The following is a 25,344-nucleotide window of genomic DNA, read 5'->3' as shown; positions in this document are numbered from 1 at the left end:
TTTCTAATAATATATTGTCTTGGGAGTTCCCATGATGGTGCAGTGGTTAACGAATCCGACTAGGAACCATGAGGTTGCAGGTTCGATTCCTGGCCTTGCTCAGTGGGTTAAGGATCCAGCATTGCTGTGAGCTGTGGTGTAGGTCACAGATGCCGTAGGATCTGATGTTGCTGTAGCTATGTAGGCCAGCAGCTGTAGCTCCAATTCAACCCCTAGCCTGGGAACCTCCATATGCCGCGGGAGCGGCTCAAGAAAAGGCAAAAAGACAAAAAAAAAAAAAAATATATATATATATATATATATAGTTTTGAACCTGAACCTATACTTAAGTTCACTAGTTATTGTCCCCCTAACGTTGACAAAGTCAAGCTGAAGTTTCTTGGGAGGCCAATTTCTAGACTTTCTGCTGGGTCACTGACTCTGAAGAGTAAACTATAGTGGTTTTCCTTATCAGGGACATTTGTCTTCTGGAATACATGTAGCTTTGTGGATCTCCTCTAAGGAAAATTGAAGAATATTCTTTATTCTCTGAAGTGCCCTATGTTTTAGGTTTGGGAACCTTCGTTAATTAGATTCTGACCTTGCCTATGTCATGTAACTTCCATCCCTTTCTTTTCTCACCTGAAAAATGAGAAAGTTGGAAAGATGATCTCTAAAGTAATTTTCTGCCCTAAATTCTTTGTGATTGAATATGTACAATTGATTCTTATTATTCACAGATTCTGCAGTTGCAGATTCATCTACCAGCAAACATTTATTTGTATCTCACAGTTAATACTTGAGGTGCGATCACAGTCATTCGTGGATATGCACAGAGTGACACGTTACGAGTCATCTGATGCACAGCTTCCCAGATGCAGTTGAACAAGGCAGTGCTCAGATTTTTTGTTTTAACTCTTACACTTTTTTGTGATGCTATTTTTTCACATTTTGGTACTTTTTGGTGTGTGGAATTTCACTGTTTAAATGCCCTCCGAGTGTAGTGCTAAAATCTAGTGTTCCTGAATATAAGAAAGCTATGATTTGCTTTTTGGAGAATATATGTGTGTTACATAAGCATCATTCAGGCATGAGTTACACTGTTGTTAGGTGTGAGTTCACTCTTAATGAGTCAACAGTATATTAAGTAATGTGTCTTTGAACAGAAACACAGAGAAAACAAGGTTATGTGTTATTTGGCTGACAACAATATTATGATCAGAGAATTGCAGGAATCTAATGCTTTATTTCCCTTAGGAACAGTGGTTCAGTATTCACTAATTTAATGATACTGCTGATTGTGAATGACAAGAGTGGACTGAATTTTTTTTTCCTTTTATCTTGTCCTTATGCTCCTTGGAATAATAAGCTCTTGTTCTTTTTCCTGTAGGATCTCCATTCTGCATATTGGCAACATTTAATAAATACCTATTCAATGAATGAATGAATCTTTGTATCTGTCACATAATTGATGACCAGTACAGTTGCCCCTCTGTATCCATGAGTTCCCATTGTAACAAAGGCTGACTGTACTGTACTATAAATGGTATATGAGGGTCTTGAGCATCCTCAGATTTTGGTATCTGCAGGGGGGTCCTGGAACCAATCCCCTGTGGAATAATGAGGGAGGACTGTGTGTTTTCGTTGAATAATAGATATTGAATAATTTATATTTAACTACAAAAGAATCTACACTAGACTCTTACTTTTTCCATTTTGTCATATTGAAGAAATAAGATTAGACCTCTTTAGCATTTTGGAGATATATAACAGATACAAATGTTATTAATGAAGGAATTTTTCTCTAATGCCCCAGAATATTGTCATGATTCAGTAAAACTAAAGGTGTCAACACATTTTGAAAGTTCCTTAGATCCAGAATCCTTACGCTTACAAAAAGTCCTAGATGTATTTTTGAAGCAATAGCATTAGAAATGTTCTTGCAAAATTCCCTGTAATTATGTTTGTCTGCCAAAACTTCACTGGCTAATTTATACTTATATAAGTTACTCTTTGGAACTTTTTCAAAGTATACCTGTCATTTGATTTTCTTTTTTTTAAAGTTTATTTTTCATCTATATTCTGTTTCATACATATGAGAATTTTTTTTTTTTTTGGTCTTTTTAGGGCTGCACCTGAAGCATATAGAGTGTTCCCAGGCTAGGGGTCAAATCGGACCTACAGCTGCAGGCCTACGCCAGAGCAACACCAGATCCGAGCCACATCTGCGACCTATACCGTAGCTCACGGCAACGCCGGATCCTTAACCCACTGAGTGGGGCCAGGGATTGAACTGGCAATCTCGTGGTTCCTAGTCGGATTCGTTTTCGCTGCGCCATGATGGGAACTCCTGGAATGTTTTGATACATCTTATATTTATGCTCATTGGAATCTCTGAAAACCAGAATTTTATGATCTGGTCTAGCATAGGCATAGATATTAACCCTATTAACAATGAACTGTACTTTAGTTAACTAGGTGAGTCAGTAGCATATTTGTCATTCTAAAAGTAGACTTCTCCTCTGACACCTCTCCGTCAGGGGAAGGGAGGAGAGAGTGGAAGCCCAAATCTCCACTTGGCCTCTGTAGAATGGTTGTGGGGTGAAGATGACTGGAAAATACTCTTTGTTTCTACTAGGTGTTGGGGGTGGGCAGGGAGGGGCTGGGGTGTGTGTAAGTTCAGAATCTCTTTGTGGCATCCACTGACACTGTGTTTTGGAGAGGGGATGGCATTCTTATCCCTGGGTGTGGTGAAAGTCCTGATTCTCCTGGACCACCCCAGCCAGAGATGGTGGGGGACGCTCCTTACAGCTGTGTGGAGGTGAATGTGGGTTCTTCCATAGTCTTCACTATCATTGTGGTTCCTGGGGGTGTCTCCTTAGCCTTTGGCTCCCTAGTCATCTTTCTTTTTCCACATCCTATCAGGGGTTTGGGCTCCATTCTAATAGTTTGGTGAGGATGGACATCTCGGCTCCCTCTTTGGTCTTTGCCTTTGGGTTTGGGGATGGCGCAAACTTTTTTTCTGTGGTGTTTCACTAGAGTAAAGTGGTAGTTATCTAAGGTGTCTTGCTGGGCTGCCCACTTCCTGGATGGAGAGAGCAGGCTTTTCTTTGTTTGTCTCCTCCCATTAGCTTACTGGCTTCTCTAGTTCCTAGTCTGAAATACGTGAAGCAGAAAACATACACCCATGGGATTCATTACCGTGTTGTTCCCTGGGTCTCGAGTGCCCTACTTGGACTACCTTCTTACATTTGTGTCATATACAGTATGCCTGTTTTGTAGTTGTACTTAGCAGGAGGAATAGGGAAAAGTTTGTCTGCTCCATCTTCCTGGAGGCAGAAGTCCCAGTAACATGTAATTTAATTTATAAAATTTAATTATGCATAAACTTTTAAGAACAATTGATACTGTAGTTGCTTACTAATTACTTATTGAATTAAAAGTAGTGCATATTTCTTTAAAAAGGGTATCTGTCTCCATCCAAGAACTTTCTCAACTGAGAAAAGGAAGATGTTAAAAAAAAAAAGTGGCACTTCTATCAGATTAGTTTTCAAATATATCAATTTCTATAACTTTTTAGTAAACCATAATTTATGATTTAGTTGAGGAATGATAGAATGTATTGTATTGCTAATAACTTCGGTCTTTTCTGATCATTTCCATTGTTAACTGGAAACTGATTCTGTTATATTCAGTTTATCTTGGATGATCATTTATCTTGCTGTGGGTTGTTAACTGAATCTGGGCTTTTATTACATAGTCAGAGATTACCTGTGGAGCTAGAGAGCTGGTCAAAGTATCTATTCTAAATTATAAGTTGTCACTTGACTTTGACACTGCTCCGTATCCTTTGATAAATGAAGGCACAGATGAGTCAGGTGATTTTCAACAAATGTTATTAGAATAGTCAGTTTATTTATTTATTTATTTACTTTTTTTTTTTTGGTCTTTTGTCTTTCATCTTTTTAGGGCTGCACCCGTGTAGCATATGCAGGTTCCCAGGCAAGGGGTCTAATTGGAGCTACAGCTGCCAGCCTATACCTCAGCCACAGCAATGTGGGATCCAAGCTGTGTCTGCAACCTATACACAGCTCAGGCAACACGGGATCCTTAATCCACTGAGTGAGGCCAGGGATTGAACCCGCAACCTCATGGTTCCTAGTTGGATTCGTTTCTGCTGCACCATGATGAGGACTCCATTATTTTGTCTTTTTTTTTTGTCTTTTGTTGTTGTTGTTGTTGTTGTTGTTGCTATTTCTTGGGCCGCTCCCACGGCATATGGAGGTTCCCAGGCTAGGGGTTGAATCGGAGCTGTAGCCACCGGCCTACGCCAGAGCCACAGCAACGCGGGATCCGAGCCTCGTCTGCGACCTACACCACAGCTCACGGCAACGCCGGATCGTTAACCCACTGAGCAAGGGCAGGGACCGAACCCGCAACCTCATGGTTCCTAGTCGGATTCGTTAAACACTGCGCCAGGACGGGAACTCCTATTTTGTATTTTTTAATGACTGAAATAAGACATACTTAAAACCACAGCTTCTGGAAGAACTATTTGTTCTTGTCGGTTTTGTATCTTTCCTCGAACTTGACTTGGGCCTCTGTTAGACCTTGCGTTTGAGAGCAGGGTCTCTGAAGACATCCATATTGATAACAATTTGGTCCAATGGAATAACCACTGAGTACCTTGTAGGCATGAGGTGATTATAATTATAAACTTCCACAAAAGACTTGATCTTTGACCTCTTGGCAGTTTTCTTCTTGCCCATGGAAGCTGTCACTTTGCGGGGATAGCGATCAATTCCAGCCACCAGAGCATGGCTATAAGGTCAGTCTGAGGTGCCATCATCAATATTCTTTACAATGACCACTTTGCGTCTGGAGTAGCGACCGGTCAGGACCAACACCACTTTTCCAGGTTTCATGAACTTGCCCATTTTGGCCGCAACCACTTGGGCTTCAGAATATTAAGTTTAGATTTTAAAATGTGCATTCTAAGAATTTCATTTTGAATAATAACCTAAGTTTAAGTTTAACTGAAGTGAATGTTTTCATCATTTTTTAAATTTTCACAGTATTTTACCCAGTTAATTAAAGCAAATGATGTCTTCATGAGTTAGGCCAGTTATCTCCATTTTACAAATGGGGAAATTGAAAAATGTCATTTAGTTTATGACTTATCCAAGAGCATGCAGTACACTGAGATTAGAACTGGAACAATAGACCTAGATTGGACCTCTAAATATTTTTTCTTTTACTACCATCTTGTGCTCAGTCCAGTAGACCATGCCAGTAACTAAATTAAATTTATACGTCTTTCAAAATGAGAGCAAAGGGGGAAAAAGGGTTATCCAATCAGAACTTTAGCTTCAGACATGGTCTGTAAATATCTAATTTTTCAGTCTGATGCATTAAGAATGTTTCATCATTATCATACCCCCTTTTTCACATGCAGCATAGTAAAGAGTCCATAAAACAGACAGTAATTTCAATTTCAAAAAATACGAATTTTTCCTTAATAAGAAATATAATTATTTGCATTTTTTACAATTTAAAGGAAAACTGAAAAACGTGATATGTATAACAAACATATAAATATAGTGTGTATACTTGCCATTAAATATACTACATATCCAAACTTTATATATTACACATATATAATATAAAACTTACTGAAAATTTATGGTAGGTTTACAAACTAGCAATGCTTGTCATGTTAAATAATAACCACTACCACCAACTGTGTAAAATAACTAAGTTGGAACTTGGAAACTGGCTTATTAAAATTAAATTTATTCCATATTTGTCTTCTGTTAGTTTGAAATATATAAAATATTTTATAGTAGTTTGTTATATTGGGAAGGATTTTTTACTAAAAATTAAGAGTCTGGGTTCTAATTTAGCTCTTAATCCTGCTGCTATATTGATCATGGATGCATATTTGTGGATTTGTCTTTGGGACTGTGAATCCTCAAGTAGCAGTTCATTGTTGATAATGTAGCACCAACAGAGATATCTTCTCTGCTATTTTTTTTTTCACTTCTTCTCCTATTCCTAAGATTCTCTTTCTGTACACTGTTTTTAAAATTCTAGTCAATGTCAGGTAAAACTGGGTTATAATGTATTGCTCTCCTATTCAGTGCTTCTGTTTTTCACGATGGGTATTTTATTTAAAATGACTCAGTTTGAGGTTGATATTAAAGAAGTTAAAAAGTAAAGTCCATACTTCAGTTGTCCAAGTTTAAAAAAGCCTATAGGGAAACTAAATCATTATAAACTTTATTCCTCACTCCAGTGAATTCTTCTCTACCTTTGAAGTCCTATAATTTCTTTTTATTATTAAAATTTCTTATATATTGCCTTACTTTATACTGAGCTATTAACTTGACTCTCACAGTACTTAGTAAATTGTTTTATACTACCTATTCTCAAGTATGTGTTTTGAATCGATTCATTTCCCTGAAGACAAGATAAACACGTGACCCTGTTCTGAGATCTGGTTTTTAATATGGATATGTTGATTTTGTTTCTGTTCAGCTTGTTTCTCATTAGGCTGTCAAATTACGTGTTTATTTTTAGTTTCTTGGTCTATTCATAGTCAGTTTTCGTCACCCGGTTAGAATTATTAAGATTTTATTTATCCAGTAATCTTTTAATTCATGTGGTGATAAATCAGATGATCACTTATCAATTATTTTAAAATATATATTCCATTGTAATACATATCATCTAGATGACCCGTCTAACCAGAACAGGGCCTACCACATAGTAGGTGCTCAAAAAGTGAACACATGGATGAATGAGACAACTAATGAATGGTTCTTAAAACCTTTCTTTTTAATAGTTTATCCACTTACATATTTATGGGTAGGATCACCATGTTCAAGTGTTTGTTAAAAATCCTTAATTTTAATTTAAACTCCTTAGTGCTAAAGGCTGCTTCTTTGTCCGGACATGCTACATGGAGCCTGTTAGCTTTATTAAGGTGTACCAATTTAATAGTTATTCAAAGTGAGTTGATAGATTAGGGCCCACCCCCATTAAATAGAGCTTTATGGAATTGTTAATGAGATACAGTTTGTGTGAAGGGAATCTATAGACTGTAAACTTCTACACAAAGGTTAGTTCATTTATTAGGCAAGTATTATTAAAATGCAACCACTAATACATTCTAAATAATACTACTGTACTGTAACAACACTTCTAAGAATACGCAATGTGTTTTTGAGCATATATACTGGATTGGATAGATTGTTAAGGTATAAACTAATCTGTATCTTATTCTTGGCAAAGTGTCTTTAGGTATTCCTAAATAATTAGAAAAATGCAGTTGTAAGAAAAATCAGAAAGAGTTAGTAACTAAGTATATAATATATAATCTTGATAGATAATTATTAGAAAGCCAATTTCTAAATGTCAAAGCTGTAATGAAATTTTTTTTTATAATTGAAGTTTTGGGGGGAATCATTTTGGATAAAGTATTAGTAGTTTTGATTTATTTGTAAAACATATTGAAAGATTAAAACTTGTCTCAAGATTATTCAAAAATAAGGCTAAATTTCTGTTTAAGTTAGACATGATGAAGAAAACAAGTAAAATGTTTTATTTCTAGATAAAAATGCATTGTCATTGAAAAAGATTTCTGGTTTCACCCGAGAAAACATTTAAGTATATCAGTAATATCTAGCTTTTATATTTTAAGCCAAAAACAATTCACTAAGAATAATTTGACTTAAAGAACTCATTATGAAATATGTTCCTTAGGTTATAATTTTGAATCTTTGCAATCTTTGAATCTTTTTTCTTGTTTAAGGAGAGTATACCCTTTTCTATAAAATTTTCCTTTTACTGATGTTATTTTGTTAGCCTCCTTGAATTTGTATATAATAGCATAGTACTAAGTGCTTTGGACTTATTCAATGGAAACTTGTCCTTTTAGAGATCATTTGCTGTCTAGACCTCTGTTTACCAGCAGACGTGATCAGATTGTACTTTTCTATTGAGATTTATATGATTGCAAGGCAGCATTTAAAGAGTTTAAAATACTGTGCTTGGAAAATACGAAAGACAACTAAAATCTGGTATCTAATACATAAAATAGTCATTTGAATGCAAATACCATTTTTAATTTATATTTTGTCTCTTTTATCATAATAAATTTATTGGTCTTTTTTTTTTTTTAAAGAACCTACTTAATGATTTCAGATGGATGAAGGCAATAGTCTTAATCTTTAGACCACTAGTACATTTAAATACATAAGTATAATAAAACCTAGTGACTCTAGATTAGACTCTTAGAATTCTGGATGTAGTTTGTACATAGATTGAGTAGAAGTTTGCTTCTATTGCTGAACAAAATTGTATTAGAAATACCTTTTAGAATGTGCATTTAATCTTACAGAGGGTGTCTTCGTTAAGGCTACTATAACAAATACTGCAGACTGGATGGCTTAAACAACATTTATTTCTTAATAGTTCTGGAGGCTGGAAGTCTGAGATCAGGGTGCCAGTGTGGTTGGGTTCTTGGTGAAGTTCCCCTTCCTGGTTGTGTCCTCACATGACCTTCCTTGGTTTGTCCTCTAGGAAACAGGGCTATTACCCTTGGGACTGTGGTCAGTGAGGGTAACCAGACAACTAGGAGAACTGTGCTTGGCTGCAGAAGCCCTCCTGGATTCGTTGACCCCAAAGAGGGATTTGAAAGAAATAGTATGTCACTGTGACATGGAAGAGAGAACCCTTGGATTGCACAGTCTGAAAGGCTTCCACCTTCCCCCAACCCTGCTTGCCTTCACTGGAACCTCCTGCCTAGTCCAGGAAAATCTAAGCTCTTTAACCTAAATTACAAAATGTATTGATAGGGCATCACTTCAAATATACTATTGAAAGAAAAGAAAAAAGAAAAGAAAAGAAAAAAACTACATTAGAAAGAGAAGTAAAGCTTACTGGCAGATGCAGTCTTACCTGGTAGACCCCTTGCACCTGAGTCCATTGGTCCTCTTTCTGTGTATTCAATGTATTACATTGAATTATGGAGCTCAATTTTTCAGTATCTCTCACTAAGACATAATATTTTATTGAGGGTAGAGTCTGCTGTTCCAGCATAAAACATAGTGCCTATGGCTTTGAAGGCCTTTTGTACTTTGAAGAGGGTATAAATGCTTTTTAGATAATAGCATTTGTCATGATTTGGAAAAGGATTGCCATCAAAGTCTCTCTAAATTAAGGTAAATTGATATCAGCTAGGATTTTTACGTAGTTTGTAGCTCCTTTTTTCAGAGAACTGTTTAACTATCTTCTGAGCAATGTCCCTAGCCATTTCCTTGCCTGAAAGAAGGAAAACCCTGACTTCTGCACTTGCCTTCTCCCTCGCCCTCTCCACCTCCCTCCCCCTAAGAAGTCATAAAGAGCTCGCTATAATAATTTTCTTAATCCTTTGATGAAATCATTCTGGTAGCGCTCTAACTCTGCTTAAACCAAATGATGTTGTTCCCTGAATTGTGATTTATCTCTTTCTAGCACAGCCAGTCAGCACCTTAATGGAGTATAAAGAGCAGATATAAGACAGACCCTTTGCATCATCTATGTCCTATATGTCCAGTATAATTCCCTTTTTTAAAAATAGCTATTACTACTTAGTGTTTTTAAAATATTTTTTGTTGGCCACAGTAACATTTGACAGAATGAAAAAAAAATGTGATTTAAACTTTTAATGTAGAAGTATCTAGTTGATATGACCACTGGGTTCTTTTTTTCCTAAATAGATTTCTACCTAGCAAGTTTTGTGAGGGAGGGGGGAATAGCAGAGGTGATACCTGTCCTATTTATGGAGGGCCGTATCTTTCCTTCTCTTACTGATTGTAATTGTATCCTTTATAAGAACAACATAGGAAGGAAAGATGTTTGATATTGTCAACCTTGGCTGGAGTATTGGCACCAAGATTGTTTGAAAACATTTATCACCTGATTCTATACACTCAGTATGTATATCTTTAAAGATAGGAATTAAGCCCTTACAGATTGCATTCTTATTCTGTCATCTTTTATCATTGGCAAAGGCCTGGTGTGCCGCTAAACTTTATGCATGTTCAGTCTTCACAAATGTAATAGGGCATTGTCACTGATTTCCTACATGTATTAATAGAATAATAGTCACTAAAAGCTAAACTCCACCCTTATTCTTTAATATAAATTGTAATTGGAGAAATAAAAAAATTGAGTCTTAGAGGGTAGGAGGTTTGTCTCTTGGGTCTAGAAGTTTGCAAATGCAGAATAGCAAACTTTTAGGAGGAAAAAAATCTGTAATGTAAAATATGTTTCTTGATCCCATGGGATTCTGGTAAATCAGCTCTACTTCTAGGCCCCTATTATCTTACCTGTTCTTAGTGAGCAACCATTGTGAAGTGATTTATGGAAACAGAACCTGGATGTATGGGATCAATCGCAGTCTTTCTGTCTTGTTCAAGGCTCTTTAGGATAGCATTTCTCTGATCATTAGTTTTGAGCTAGATGTTTTTAATTTGTTTAATCATTATTTGTAATTGTCTTCTGTGTAACATCCTGTCTTTCGATATAGCAGGTATTTTATTATGGGATTAGTCATCCATAGATTAGCGTAAATCTAGTATTAAAGCAAATTGAGGGAAAGAAAAGGTATACTTGGAATCCTGTTTGCTTTAAAAGTGATCTTTCATATATTTGATTTGGTAAACATGGTTTATTACTTTGTATTATAGATTATTATATGTATATATGTAATTCAGATTTATTGTATATCACATGTATATTATACATTTATTTTTTGAAGTATAATATCCTCAAAGGACTCTTGAAATTATTTTACTTGACCCTTTGTCTACCTAATTGAACAAGGAATGATTCCACCTAATTAAAACTTTAGCTAAATGTCTTAACCTTGCAATCTTCTGTTTGGTAATATTAAGACTAAGTTGTGGATTTTACTGGAGGTGGGGGTAAGGAGTCAGTGACCTTAACAGAGAGTGACAGTGTTTTTTAAATAAGGGCACTGTCATTTCCTTCTTTATTAATGACTATTTCACCCTCATAAAACCAGAAAGAGAATGATGGATTACAAATAGTTTTCTTATGTTTTTTAATGTGAGAGAAGCAAAGAAGGGTTTTGTTTTGTTCTGTTCATTTTGTTTTGTTTTTAAGGCCATACCTGCGACATAAGCAAGTTCCCAGGCTAGAGGTGAATTGGAGCTGCAGCTACGGCCTACGCCACAACCACAGCAACACTGGATGCAAGCCACATCTCTGACCTGTGCCACAGCTTGCAGCAGTGCAGGATTCTTAACCCATTGAGTGAGGCCAGGAATCAAACCCACATCCTCACAGAGACAGCATTAAGTCTTTAACCCCTGAGACACAATGGGAACTCTGAAGTGTATTTTTTTATAACAGGGAATTCACTGTTCAAGTTTACTGGGTTCCTAGTTTGTAACATTTGCTTGTGAGTTCCAGGTACAGATAGAGGTACTGGCTTTAAGGACCTCTGACGGCTTGGTGAGTTTGCAGCATTAGCTAGGTAGTTAGCCTTTCTATTTTTCCTTTTACTTAGGACACTTTGCACAGATCGAAAGCACCAAGTACCAGTTATAATAGTTTTCGTATCTTTTCTGGGTAGCATATTCCTTTGAAATGGAAGCTTACTCCTGTGATCCTGTTTGTTACTAAACTAAGCTTCAGTTTCTCATAAATAAAATGGGATTAATACTAATATCATTAATATTAATTAAAGCCTTTCTCATAGAGCTATCATGAAGATTAAAATTAATTGGAGCCCAGTAGCACACTGTCAGATACACATAGCTTAGTAAATATTGGCTATTAGTATAATCATTATTATAATTTATTTCACAAATGCTTATTTCTACTTGAAATATTCCTCTTTTCCAATAGCAGCTATTGTTCCAGACAGCTCCAGAATCCTACTGATTCTTTAGGACAATGATAAGCAATGTGATGGATAGAGAAGAAATCCTACATATTGTTTTCCCACGGGGAGTTACAGCGTAGTGGTAAAACAAAAGACATGAAACAACAGTGAACTATGTATGACAGTATATAAATAAGGACTAAATTGGGTGGCACAGTTGTTGATGCTGCAGAGGGATTTGGAGTAGTGATGAATCAGTGAGGGTGGGGCAGTCAAGGTCAGTTTCACACAAGAAGCCAGCACTGGAGCTGTCTGGAACAATAGCTGCTATTGGAAAAGAGGAATATTTCAAGTAGAGGTGATTGGCGCCTTTGCAAGACTAGAGGCAGAATTATGAGAGCAGAGGCTTCTAATTGCTGAGTGATAAGGAAGTCAGAGATTGATCTAAGTCCTTGACTTAGATTTTAGGCATTTTAATAACCAAGTTTTATACAGAAACTTATAAACTGTATATATATAAACTTGTTGCCACCTTGTTCCCATGTGAATACTGACAGTGTCACTTTCTCTGAGGCAAGGTTGTCTTAGCATCGAGGTCTTTCTGCACTTTTATTTCTGCATGAGGACTTCTTTTCAGCGTAATTGTGTCTGCTTGTTGATGCAGTCAGCATCAATTGTCTTTTGTTCCTGCCTCTCTCTTTTTGGGTTGTTCTTATAGCATGATGGTTCAGTTTCCTCATTCTTTTCTGCAAAATGCTCTTTTGGGGAATAGCAATGAGAAGGAAGGGCTATGAAATATTAATTAAAAGGGAAGAATAGTTAGACTAAATATTAATTATTCCTGTGAAGGAATTATGGTGTTACTTCTAATATATTAACTCTGTCTTACAAAGAGTCCTTGTAGAAATGGATTCTTTTCCATTCATGGTACTCATGGCACTCAGCAACTCTCCCTAAGACGGAGGTATATAGAATCTGTAACTTAAAGTGGGCCATCATATTTGTGGTCAGTTACTTATATTAACACCCATCCATCCATTAGAAATTTAATTTCAAGCTGTATAACATTGTGGTTGTTTTTATAATAGTGTTTTTCATAGCCTGGAATGATTATAATTGAAAGTACTGTGCTTTTCATAGTTTATAAGTAACGACATAGTTGGAGTTACACTTTGTCAGACTGCCTTTAAACTATGGTTAAAACTTTCAGTACATACAAATGTGGTAGGCATTTTATAAGCGATGTTGATAGGTAGTCTATAAACAACATTAAATGTACTCTAAGAAAAAAAAGAAGCAAAGTATTTTGGCTGATTTTATTTATGTCAATAGCAGATAAGTAGAATCTAATTTGCTATTTTTCTTCAGTCTCTTTTCACTTGACTGCCATGCCTAGAACTTGTATGTACCTCTCTAATGGATGACAGACGGCTGAAATTTAAGTACTTAATGAAATAGTTAATTTCCCTCAGTAGCTGTGCACCTTTGGATTTTACTTTTATTTCTGCATGCGCACCTATGGAATCCATGCGCACTTTATTTTTAAACTACCTTGGATTTGCCTTACTAAATTATATTTCACCTTTTAGAGTGATTGAAATGTTTTTAGGTATTACAGTAGAATTCTATTTAAAAGCAGTACTAGTTGTTTAAAATGTTTTTTTAGCTTTCAGTTTGCTGCTTGGAACCATTTAAATTATGGAATCATATTAATAGGCTCTTCTTATCTGACATCTGACAGGAAATCTATCAGTGCCATTGCTCTTACATAGTAAGATTCTTTGTAGGCATCTCTATATTACTTTTGCATAATAGATAAATCCCTGGTGTCTTTTCCTTCTCATTAGCTCTGTGTGTGTGTGTGTGTGTGTGTGTGTGTGTGTGTGTGTGTGTGTTTTCTGGTGTTAAAGATTGTTATTCCTATAAGCACTGTACCTTGTAATATAAAATGTAGAGCTATCTCCATGTTCTTATAAAATTAATTTGATCTCAAAGGCAACAAACACATTGCTCTACCTCATTGACCCACCCAAAGCAGACTTCCTATCCCTCTCCCTTCTCCCCAAAAAGGGCATCTCAGTGCATTCACTGAATCGATGATCATACTGATTCTAAGACTTGCCTGCTGCTACCTTCTTGCTCTTGTTAATTAAAGGAAAAAGTCTTGAGAACAATTTTTATGTTTTTGGAGACAGAAGTATTTGCAGATTAAACCTCTTTTGGTCAGTTCACTGAAATCCTTCTGTTGTTGGCATCTCTTTTGTTCTTCTGACTTCTCCTTCCTCCTCTGCTCTCCCATTTTTCCTGTTCTCATCCCAGTGATTCACATATCAAATCAGACTCCTGATGCAGAAATTCTGCATTAGAAAGAGGCTATTTTATGAGTTCTATAATAATAACCAAACTTTAGGAAATCAAGTGAAATATTTGTTTGTTCTTAGAATAAATTACTTTGGACCCTCTTAGTCATAATCAGAACATTTACAAGGCAATGTTTGTTGACTGTTATGTCACAGATGCTTTTAGATATTTCAAGTCCAGGATGAATATAAGGATGTAATACAGCAACATTTCAAATTTGATATGAATACTTCAGGCCAGTGTTTCCAAATATAGATTGAAGAAGAATTTTCAGAAGCTCTTTGCATCTCTACTTCTTTAATCTTTAAATCTTCTATTTCTTTGTTCAGTGTTTCTTATAATCTATTGATCTTTACCTCCAGTTTTTTCTTGAAATCTGTATTATCTTTACTATCATTACTCTAAAATGTTTTTCATGGAGGTTGCTTATCACCATTTCATTTAGTTTTTGGGGGATTTTGTCTTGTTCCTTCATCTTGGCTTATATATCTCTGTCTTTTCATTTCATATAGCTTTTTATGTGGTCTCCCTTTTGCAGGCTACTTGGTTGTGGCCTCTCGCTTCTGGCATCTACCTCCTTCTTTTTGGAAGCTCTTAAGCTTCTTCATTATTTCTGTTATGCCTCATCTGTCTTCTCATTTGTAGAAATCCTACTTTAAATTTCCCAAGAAAGTAATCTTTATCTTATTTAGATCACGGTGGAACTTCAGCTGTCAGTTTTGGTTTTGCATGTATCAAAATATTTTAGGGCATCTATATATAAATTTGCTTCATATACACTTATTTTAAAAATCTACATTACATTTATTTTTCAGTATTTTTTAAAGCTAACAATATCAGTAGTTAATTCTTCCCCAAGGAGGTGTGTGTTGTTTGTGTTTTTCTTCTACTTTTTTTTTGTTTGTTTTTTTACTTAACCAAGCAACCATTGACCACTCATCTTGTATTAGGCATTGTACTTGAGTCTTTGGATTATAGTATAAAATGTTATATGATGACATTTCATGGTATTTAATAAGAAAGTCTTAAAACATGAAAACTTTCATCATTGGTTCCAGTGTTGAGTCATATGTCGAGGGTATACGTTTAAAGGAATTCCCTGAAATCCAGCATGTGAGTTTGCACTTAACATGAATGCCTCTACTTTCAGAGTTTAAAAATCGTAGAGTTCCCTGGTGGCTCAGTGGGTTAAGGACCTGGTATTGTCACTGCTGTGGCTCTGGTTACTGCTGTGGCACAGGCGTGGCCAACCCCCACCCCCCTGCAAAATCATAAACTATCTTTGCTAATTAGAGTCTAAAGGAATGTAACTAAATGAGATAAATAAGGGTAACCACTGAAATAAATAAATAAATAAACAAATAAATAAAATAAATAAATAAAACAAAATAAAATTGGGGACATTGAAAAAAAATCTCTAGTAGATTACTGTAGTTCATAGTTCCTGTGGGTCAGTTATAGAACTTGCCAATTTGCCTCAGTTTTTTGTAGTTTAACTATTTCAGATTTGCTGCCTCCTTAAGACTGTAAGTTCCTTGGAGTTCCGTCGTGGCTCAACAGGTTAAGAATCTGACAGTGTCCGTGAGGATGGAGGTTCAGTCCTTGACTTTGCTCCGTGGGTTACGGATCTGGCATTGCCACAGGCTGTGGCATAGGCTGGCAGCTGCAGCTCCAATTCAGCCCCTGGCCCAGGAACTTAATATGCCACAGGCATGGCTGTAAAAAGAAAAAAAAGACTGAGTTCCTGAGGCAGGAATCATCTTTCTGTCTCTGATACCTGGCCTCAGACTCTGGTATACTCTGTAAATAAATGATATATAGTAAATGATTCATTTTCATAAAGAGAAAGAAGATGTTAGAAGAGCCAAGACTGAATAGAGGTTTGACCTGATTTTCCTCCCTTGTTGATTTCCCCCCCTTTTTTCTCCGTGTGTGTGTGTGTGTGTGTGTGTGTGTGTGTGTGTATCTTTTTTAGGGCCGCACTCTTGGTACATAGAGGTTCCCAGCCTAGGTGTGGACTTGGAGCTTCAGCTGCTGGCCTACACCACAGCCACAACAACACAGGATCCAAGCCATGTCTTTGACCTACACCACAGCTCACAGCAATGCTGGATCCTTAACCCACTGACTCATGGCAACACCAGATCTTTAACCCACTGAATGAGGCCAGGGATTGAACCTGCGTCCTCATGGGTAGTAGTCAGATTTGTTTCTGCTGAGCAGGATGGGAAACCCTCCCGCCCCCCTTGTTTCTCCTTTTAAAGTAGACCATCTTGATTCAGGAAGTAGTCTGTATATCCGAAGAGGCTGGGTTGAGCTTTGAAAGCTCCAGACAGTTATCTCTTAGACTTGATCATGGGGTGAGGAATTAATGATCCTTAATCAAACTTCTTAATTATTATAACAGTGCCTATACAGCATGAGAATTAAGAACAAATAGCCAGAGGAAGAGAAGTTTGATTCTCAGTTGGACCTCTTACAAGCTGTGTGCCCTTAGGCAAATTAGTAATTTCTGTTAGTTTCCATATCTATTAAATGGAGATAATAATGGTACCTAACTTTTGGGATACCTTTACAAGATTTAAATGACAATCTTAAATGCCTAACTCTAAAGGAGTATTCAAATTAAAATTAATACTAGAGAGAAGGCCCATGTAATGTAAAATTTAGCATGGGCCTTGCACATTGAAGTTCTCAGTGAATAACAACTATAATTGTTATTATGGCTTTGTAACTATCAACAATAATTTATAGTAATACAGTTGACCTTTGAACAACACAGGTTTGAACTGCCGAGATCCGCTTATATGTGGATTTTTTTCAAGAGTAGATAATACAGTCCCACAGGATCCATGGTTGGTTAAATCCGTGAATGAGAAACTGTATAGGAAGGGCGGACTCTAAGTTATCCTGGTCTTTTCGACTTCTCTGTGGGTCTGTGCTCCTGATATGTGTCGTCCAATTGTCAACTGTTTATCATTACATGTATACACACATGCATATAAATACACACTCATGTACATACATATACTCAGATTTCTATTTACAGCATCTCATTTCTAACTATTCAGAAACTTATTTAATCCTTAGAAGATTGTTTCGTGACTGTGTGATCAAAGAAAAAGGGTTAGGTTATCGCGATGGATAGTTCACCCAGAACTTGGAAAATTAGTTCTTCCACATTAATACATGCTTTTGTAGCATCCAGATAACTTATCTCTGCTAATTATTTCAGTCAGTCTCTATCTTCCCCTCTGACCATTCGCCTCTTTTTCTCCCTATTTTCATACATATAGACATGCCTGGATCATATACATTCTGACAGATTTATATTTTAACTCTTATTTGTCATTAACCACAAACTTCATTACTTCATACAATGCAATTAATTTTTTTTTCTCTTTTTTTTTTCAAAGGGCTGCACCAATGGCATATGGAGGTTCCCAGGCTAACCCACTGAGCAAGGCTGGGGGTCAAACCTGCATGCTCATGGATTCATTAACCTCTGAGCCACGAGGGGAACTCCCAATTTTTTTCTTTTAGAGAAACATCCCCTATTTTGGATCTATACCTTGCTCATTTAATGTGTTCAGCTGATTTAGATTGAACAAATGTTAATTAAGTACATACATTATTTCATTTAATTGTCAGAACATTTCTTACCAAGTCAGAACATATGGTAAGTCATTCATAACCATTTGCCCAATAAAATACTGAGGCTAAAGAGGAATTAAATGATTTTCCTGAAGTTATATAGGTAATAAGTATCCCAGCGTGATTTCCACAGCATCGTAACAGTCCGAACAGAAGGGACCCAAAAATCTTCATCTGTGAGTCATCAGTCTGAGGGTAGATTACTCCCATAAATTTTATCCATTCTGTAGTGATTTTTACTTGATTTAGCTTCAGAATGACCATTCCTGACCTTGCAACCCTACTTGTTAACTGGCAGAATGGGAGAAAATAGAAGACCACAGATCTTGAAGAGAAAGAATAAGGGTTGAAGTTGGGAAAGTCAAATAAATAGGAGGCTGGATAGCTTTAGCAAGGAGATGAGAAGGTAAACTAATAATATATGTATAGAAATACATACGCATTTAAAGATGGATAAACTTGTACCTCAGCACTGGGTATTCACCCAATGAGAAAGTGGTTTTTTGTTTTTGTTTTTGTTTTGAGTAAGAAGAGAAAGGGCTGGTCTGTGGAGATTAGAGAAAGGAGGTCTGGACAATCTCTATGGGAATCAAAAATGTTTGAAGTTGTCAATAGGCTTATATTTTAGATTTTCTAAAATTCTGGTAAAGTATGCATAACATCAAATGTGCCATTTTAACCATTTTGAAGTGTACCCATCAGTGATCTTAAGTACGTTTTTATGTTTTGCAGCCATCACCATTGTCAGTTTCCAGACTTTTTCATTATTTCAAACAGAAACACTGTACCTCTATGTTTCTTTCTCACCTTCGTCTCTGGTAACCACTATTCTGCTTTCTGTCTTTATGAATTTGACTGTGCTAGGAATCTGGTACAAGTGCAGTATACAATAGTTGACCTTTTGTGGTTGGCTTATTTCACTTAGCATAATGTTTTCAGAGATCATCTATGTTGTAGCACGTCAGCATTTCATTTCTTTTTAAGACTGAATAATACTCCATAAACAAAATATATACCACATTTCAAAACAAAATGTGCATGTGGATTGTTACTACCATTTGGCTGTTGTGAATAATGCTGCTGTGAACATTGGTGCACAGAGGAATGGGTTTTAAATCTATATCTTCAATGAAATAACTATATAATTATACTTCTGTATGGCTTAATTATTTCTGAAAGCTCGGTTAGTTTATTTGAGGAAAAGATAGCATTGTATGATTACCCCTCATGGATTTGCTGAGCACATTTTGAGGTTGTAATGACCATAACCCACTTGAAGAATTCACATCAGTCACTTAACAGAATGGAAAAGTATTGTGATTATTAGATACCTTCCATCTCGCTTTTTGGGAGTAGCTGAATTAGTTTCACCATAAGGACATGGGGGTCTTTAAGTCATTTATAAAAGGGGGTCCTAGACAGTGGGGTAACATTTAGTTTACATTCATAGTTTTAAGAAATGTAAAAACCATCCTGCTTTGTAGCATTGCCGACACTATCCAGTGAAAGTATCTTTCTTATGAATGTGTTATGATTTCCTGTTATCAGCCCAGCATATGAGATTTTGGAACTTCACCTTGAATACTTAGACTAGATTATAGTTGTTATATTATTGAAGTTGAACTATCTCACACATTGTGTTAACTTTTATTAATTAATCAAGGCATATGTCAAGGATAAATATAGTGATTCATAAGCAAAGTAATTGATGTACAATAAAGTTGAAGTAATTAAAATTGTTCTAGTATTGTATCATTAATTATCTATGTGTTTTGAACAGATATCAAAATAAAAGATAAAATGAATTGTGGTAATTCAAGTTCTTCTACATGAGTCTGTTCAGCTAGGTGAAAAGTTCCTACAAAGGCTTTACAAACTAAACCAGTCAGAAGTTACTCTGTCTGAATAAGAGAGCATACTGATTGAATTAAGGCAGGAACTGTCTGTTAACTCAAAACAGTCTTATTCATATTTATAAATAAAGTCATGAAAATGATAGAGTTATTTACTTTAAAAAGTAAAGATAGCTAGTACGTCCCTAGCAATGAAAAAATACTAATTCAATATCTATCATAGTCTATATTTTAAGAAAAAGGATGCATATATAATATTTACTCGAGGAGTATTCAAATTAAAATTAGTAGTTAAATTATATTCTATCAAAGAGATACTTAGGCAGTTCTCTTTAGTTTTGGTAGTTTACGTGTTGGTCAGCATTTTGTGGGGAGTTCTCTGGAGGTGAAATTCAGATCTTCAGTAACTCTTTGCAGTGTGGAATATAGTGATCTCAGTCATTCTGGGGTCGGTGATTTTAAAAACAGCATTTCTCTCTTTGATTGATCATAGCTATTATTGAAATAGCTGGTAACATGTGACATAGTGCTATAATTTAGACTGGAAAAAAAATGGAATTGTGAACTATATCCACTCAGCTTAAATTTCTCTGTTTCTAGTCTCCACAGCATCTTTTGTACTTTTTCTGCCGAAATGGCTCCTTAACATAATGTTCCCACATTTTCCCAGGGGAAGAGGACTTCACAGTCACATGCTTGTCTGAAGTATACTGGGGAAACTTATACAACAAAAATAGAGGGAAAAAAATGAAATAAGATTCAGAATTTCCCAATACAGGAAATGAAAATTTTATTCATTTATTTTATGTATTAACCTTTTAACAAATGTGGCTTACACATATATCCTGGAATCAATGTCCAGGAGATGAAAATTTATGGATATGATAATGATACAGGTAATTTCAGATGTTTAGATTTGAGGCTAACCCCTACATAAATCATTCACCTCTCCTTTTGTAGGTAGGAGTAAGCTGGAGAATAATTCTTATGATCAGTAGATAACAAACTAGGTGGGGTGCTTTGTGTGTTTAATGATTTCCCTGTTAAAAATCCTCTTTTTAGACTATTCTGCTTCATGTTTACACAGACAGTTCTTCACATAATAAAACAGCTTTCCATTTAGAATGATCAGGGTGGATTGATTTAGAATTTTGTGAAGGCTCGGATTGCAGTATGGCTCATGAACATTTGTAGACTTTTTTTTGTACATTTAGCAAACTTGGAAGATGAAGTTTGTACATTATTTTTTATAGCTTTATTGAGGAGTAATTGGTCTGTGATAAACTGCACATAGTTACAGCACACAGTTTGATTTTTAAGTGTGAAATCATCTCTCCTGAAATAAGATGATGGACGTGTCCATCACCCACAAAAGGTTCCTCCTGCCCCTTGTTAATCCCTCCTCCCTCTCTCCTTCCACACCCCTTCATTCCGTTTTCTGGCAGCCACTGCAGTTGAGTATTCCTTGTCTAGATTCTTAGATAAATGGAAACATACAATATGTGTGTTTTTCCCCCTCTGGCTTTTTTTGAGCATTAGATTCATCCATGTTGTTACATATATCAGTAGTCCATTTCTTTTTATTGCTGAGCAGGATGTTGTATACAAATATCACAGTTTACTTATACATTCACCTGTGTGTGAATGGACCTTTGAGATGTTTTCAGTGTTAGGCTATGGTAAGTGGAGCTGCTGTGAAACTTTCGTAGACACATGCTTTCATTTGTCCTGCAATGGGGTGGCAGGTTTTTTCTCTAAGGGCTCAGATAGTAAATATTTTAGGCTTTATGGGCTCCAGGTGGTGAGCTGGGGCAATGATAGGACTCACTTCATTTCTTTCCCTTCACTCAGGTACTGACCTGTGCTGCCTGTTGTCCAATTTCTGAAAACCATTGTTCGACATTGTGTTTTTAATTGGTTAGTGGGAGTAGGGCCTAGTTTAGTCCTTGTTACTCTTGGCTGGGAGTGGAAAATTTGCCTATACATTTTTAATGCATTTATGTTTCTTTTTTTTTTTTTTAAATTATGCCTTTCTATTTAAAACCATTATGCCCAGATATGTGAGTTCTGTGTTTTCATATTATATTTATGCTGTGGAATTTGTAGTACTAGGACTGAAAAAGGGGATGAGTGATTTGTGGATTCCCTGGAAGCTCATCTCTTAAAATACCAATTTATATAGGAATATTAAAATATGTTAATTTACCAGTTAATATTGTACCCGTCATTTTGGAATCACTCTCATTCTCTCACTGGTTGCTATGTTGTTTTTTTTCTTTGTGCTTTTTATGTTAAGACCTTTTCTAGTATGAAATATAATACACATACAGAAAGGCACATACACGTAAGTGTATAGCTTAGTGAAATTTCATGTAACCAACGCATATTTAACCACTACTCAGAAAATATTGCCAGATCCTAGACATCTCCAGCATGCTCTTTCTCATTTATAGACTTATCTCTCCCACCAAAGATAACCATTATCTGTACGTCTGGCTCCTTTTTATACTTTTATTACTTTAGTTTGCAACTCTAAACACTAGAGTTTGGTTTTGCCTGGCTTTGGCCCTTACATAGATGCAACCCTATGTTCTTTTATGTTTGGCCTCATGTCTTCTTAATGTAATATTGTATAATCTGTGACAGTACCTCACTCTCACTCTTAGTTTTCATTATCTTAACACTTTCTGAAGAATGCTGGTCAGTTATTATATAGAATGCCCCTTAGTTTGATCTTTTAGGGGAGTATTTTTAGACAAGAACACCACAAAGTGACAGTATGCTTTTCTAGATGCATTACGTAGGGGGTTGGCTGGTCATGTTAGTAATTTTGATTATTTGGTTAAGTTAGTCTGCTGGGTTTCTGTACTCTAAAGTTGAAATATATTTGTAATAAGTGTTTTCTGGGGAGAAACTTTGAGACTAGATAAATATCACATTTCTCATCCTACCTTCATCTTCTAGTTTTAGTATCTTTCAGTGGATTTTGACTGCAACAGTCATTACTCTTGTTTTTCAGCTTCAGTTGGGTGAATTTTTCAAATATGGTGAATTTCAATTTCCTTTATTCTTTTTCAGTGCATTAATAGGGATTGGAATGTAAAGAACAGCTGTCCCTTCTTCCTCTTATACTTATTTATATTAGTAAGGACTTGGGAATATTTTACTCAGTGGGGTATAATCCAGCACTATGATTTTATTTCGCAGTTTTGGCCTCAGTCTTTGAGAACGGACAGCTTCAATTCAAGCGCTCTCCTCACTTTTCCATACCTCCTTACTTTTCCTGTACCACAAGATGTTTCAGACTCTTCTTATATTTTTCTTCCCTCAGTCCAGCAATCAGCCCTTTCTCCAAGGAGGCCAGGTTTTTGTTTTTGTGTTTTTTAAATGGTGAATGAAGAATGATGGTTGGAAACCAAGATCTAGGTCTTTGGCATGGCCCTCATGGCTATTTGTCATTAAAAACCCTCTCAGCTGTCAGAACTAGGAATGTATTGTGTACTGACAAACAACCCCCCACACTCACACACACTTCTATTTATTTGTTTATCTATCTGTGAATATGTTAAAAGCCAGGAGATTTTCTAATACCTCTGATTCTAATCCAACACCATCTTGTTAATTCTAGCCTTTCCTTTTTATTTATAACTTTGTACAGTGAGTGAGCAATCTGCATCTCCTTATCCACGGTGTATTAAATTCTTGTATATGCATGAACTATTTTCAAAATTGCTAAGCTTCACCCCTGTGAGAAACAAGTTGATGAACTTAAGAGCTATATTTGTGTACAATTCTTTTTATCTGTAGCCTTATAGAATACAGTCAGAATTCTGTTTTCTGAAGTTATTTAAGTTCTTTCTTTTTCATCCACACTCCCCTTAATGTGGGCTATTTTTCATTTGTGTATAGTTACACATTATGTTCGTGTTTATTCTCCTGAATATTGGTAGCTGAACATTTCTTCTTATATGCCTTTGCAAAATGGCACTTTCTATTGTTTACTTCAGTTCTTATTTATCCTTTCTTTTGTTTATTTCACTCACTATATATTTCACCAACATCGTTTTCTGGTACTTTGTTTCTACTGGCACACAGATTCTTTATTTAAACATGTAGTTGGTGGTGATGGTGGTGGATTTTTTTTTTCCCCCATGAAAGTCTAGAGCATTTTGTTTCTCTTATACCAGGGTTTAAAAGCAAAGCAGAAGAGAAAAATGTAGGCTATGAAAAGTCTGTAAGGATAATAATAAATTCAGTCATTGGCTCATTCAGATTTCATCTGGGCCTAATGACATATACATAATGCTCCTTTCATTCTACTAGAAGTACTGCACAGAATAATTTAGGCCTTCTCAGTAATGTGCGTTTTCTCAAATTCAGAAGGGCCCTATTGATCTCATATTAACTGATCTGCTTTCTCTTTTTTTCTAGTAGTAAATATATTGGATGTAATCTGTTCTTTGGAGAACTTGTTCGTTGGCTTAGAAGTGGGATTTTATTTGTCAGTCAGTATTCAAGATACTGTAGGTTTTTTCAGAGTATTTTGTCGCAGTTGGAAAATGTATCAGTTTGTGAGTAATGTAATTATGGCTTGTAGACAGAACAGTTAATTTTGAGTTATTGAGCTTATTTTTAGAAAGATCCCTTTTGCCTTTTTTTAACTTTTAATTTGAAATAATTATAGACTCAATTTCCTTTTAAAGCAGTTTTTTCTAAGCCTGATTTATCATCAGTGAATGATGGTGAATGAGGTTCTTTTAAGTAATGTTCATTCTGTTACCTGCCAAGTTTTATTTTCCTTTATGTGAGAAACTTTTCTGGAAGTAATTTTACAGCTTTCTCTTCAGGATAGATATTTGTTAATATTTGTATTTGGGAAATTGAAGCAAAATGACTATTAGTCCTGCGTATCTCTACTTTTTTTCAAAAGCTCTAATAGATTTTCTTTTTTTTCCTCCCCAGCAGTGCCTTCTTATTATTACTTTCTAAAAATGTCTTTGGTAGCCACACTATAGAAGCACTTAGTTACAAGAAAATATTTTGGGAGCTATTAGCATTTATATAAAGGTTATATTAACATCCACTTTGCAGAAGGGCAAAACAATTACCTGGTACTAAATGAGTCTATTTAGTATTTCTGTTTTAACATATACGTATAAATGAATCTATCAGTGCCAAATAAATGCCTTGACGCTGAGGATTTAACATGTGTGATTGTTATATTATATATGCAAGTACCCTGCCATAATAAAATGGTGCCTATTATTTGACAATAATTATGTATCCAATTTGGTGAAATAATCTTTTTAAAGGGTTAGAACGTTTTAAGAAATGTCCCATCTTAAAAGTTGGTATTTGTGTTCTCAAAATATTAATTATTTTAAACATAGCAGGCCTTTAAATTGTGATACATATTACAACCTACTCAAATGAAGGTAGTAATATAATATAGTAAGGAATAATATGTACATGAGTGAGAAGGAACAGTATTTTAAAAATGAAATATATACTATATAACTGACATATTGAAGATATTTCTTGCTTAGAAGGTAGTTATTAGATAGGGAAGTTGGAGGAAGGGGACACTAAATAGATAATTAG

At 35.6% G+C, this 25,344-nt stretch overlaps 1 protein-coding gene and 1 pseudogene across 2 annotated transcripts in view; one reads left to right on the top strand and one right to left on the bottom strand.

Moving 5' to 3' along the window:
* RNGTT (RNA guanylyltransferase and 5'-phosphatase) overlaps positions 1-25,344 on the top strand; it is a 205,861-nt gene that overhangs the window by 133,446 nt on the left and 47,071 nt on the right. The window lies entirely within an intron of this gene.
* Positions 4,507-4,916, bottom strand: LOC125116038 (60S ribosomal protein L27-like; annotated as a pseudogene).

The sequence above is a fragment of the Phacochoerus africanus genome, chromosome 2 (assembly GCF_016906955.1).
Source record: "Phacochoerus africanus isolate WHEZ1 chromosome 2, ROS_Pafr_v1, whole genome shotgun sequence".
In the NCBI taxonomy this organism is placed as follows: Eukaryota; Metazoa; Chordata; class Mammalia; order Artiodactyla; family Suidae; genus Phacochoerus; species Phacochoerus africanus.
This window is presented reverse-complemented; position numbering and strand designations above follow the sequence as displayed.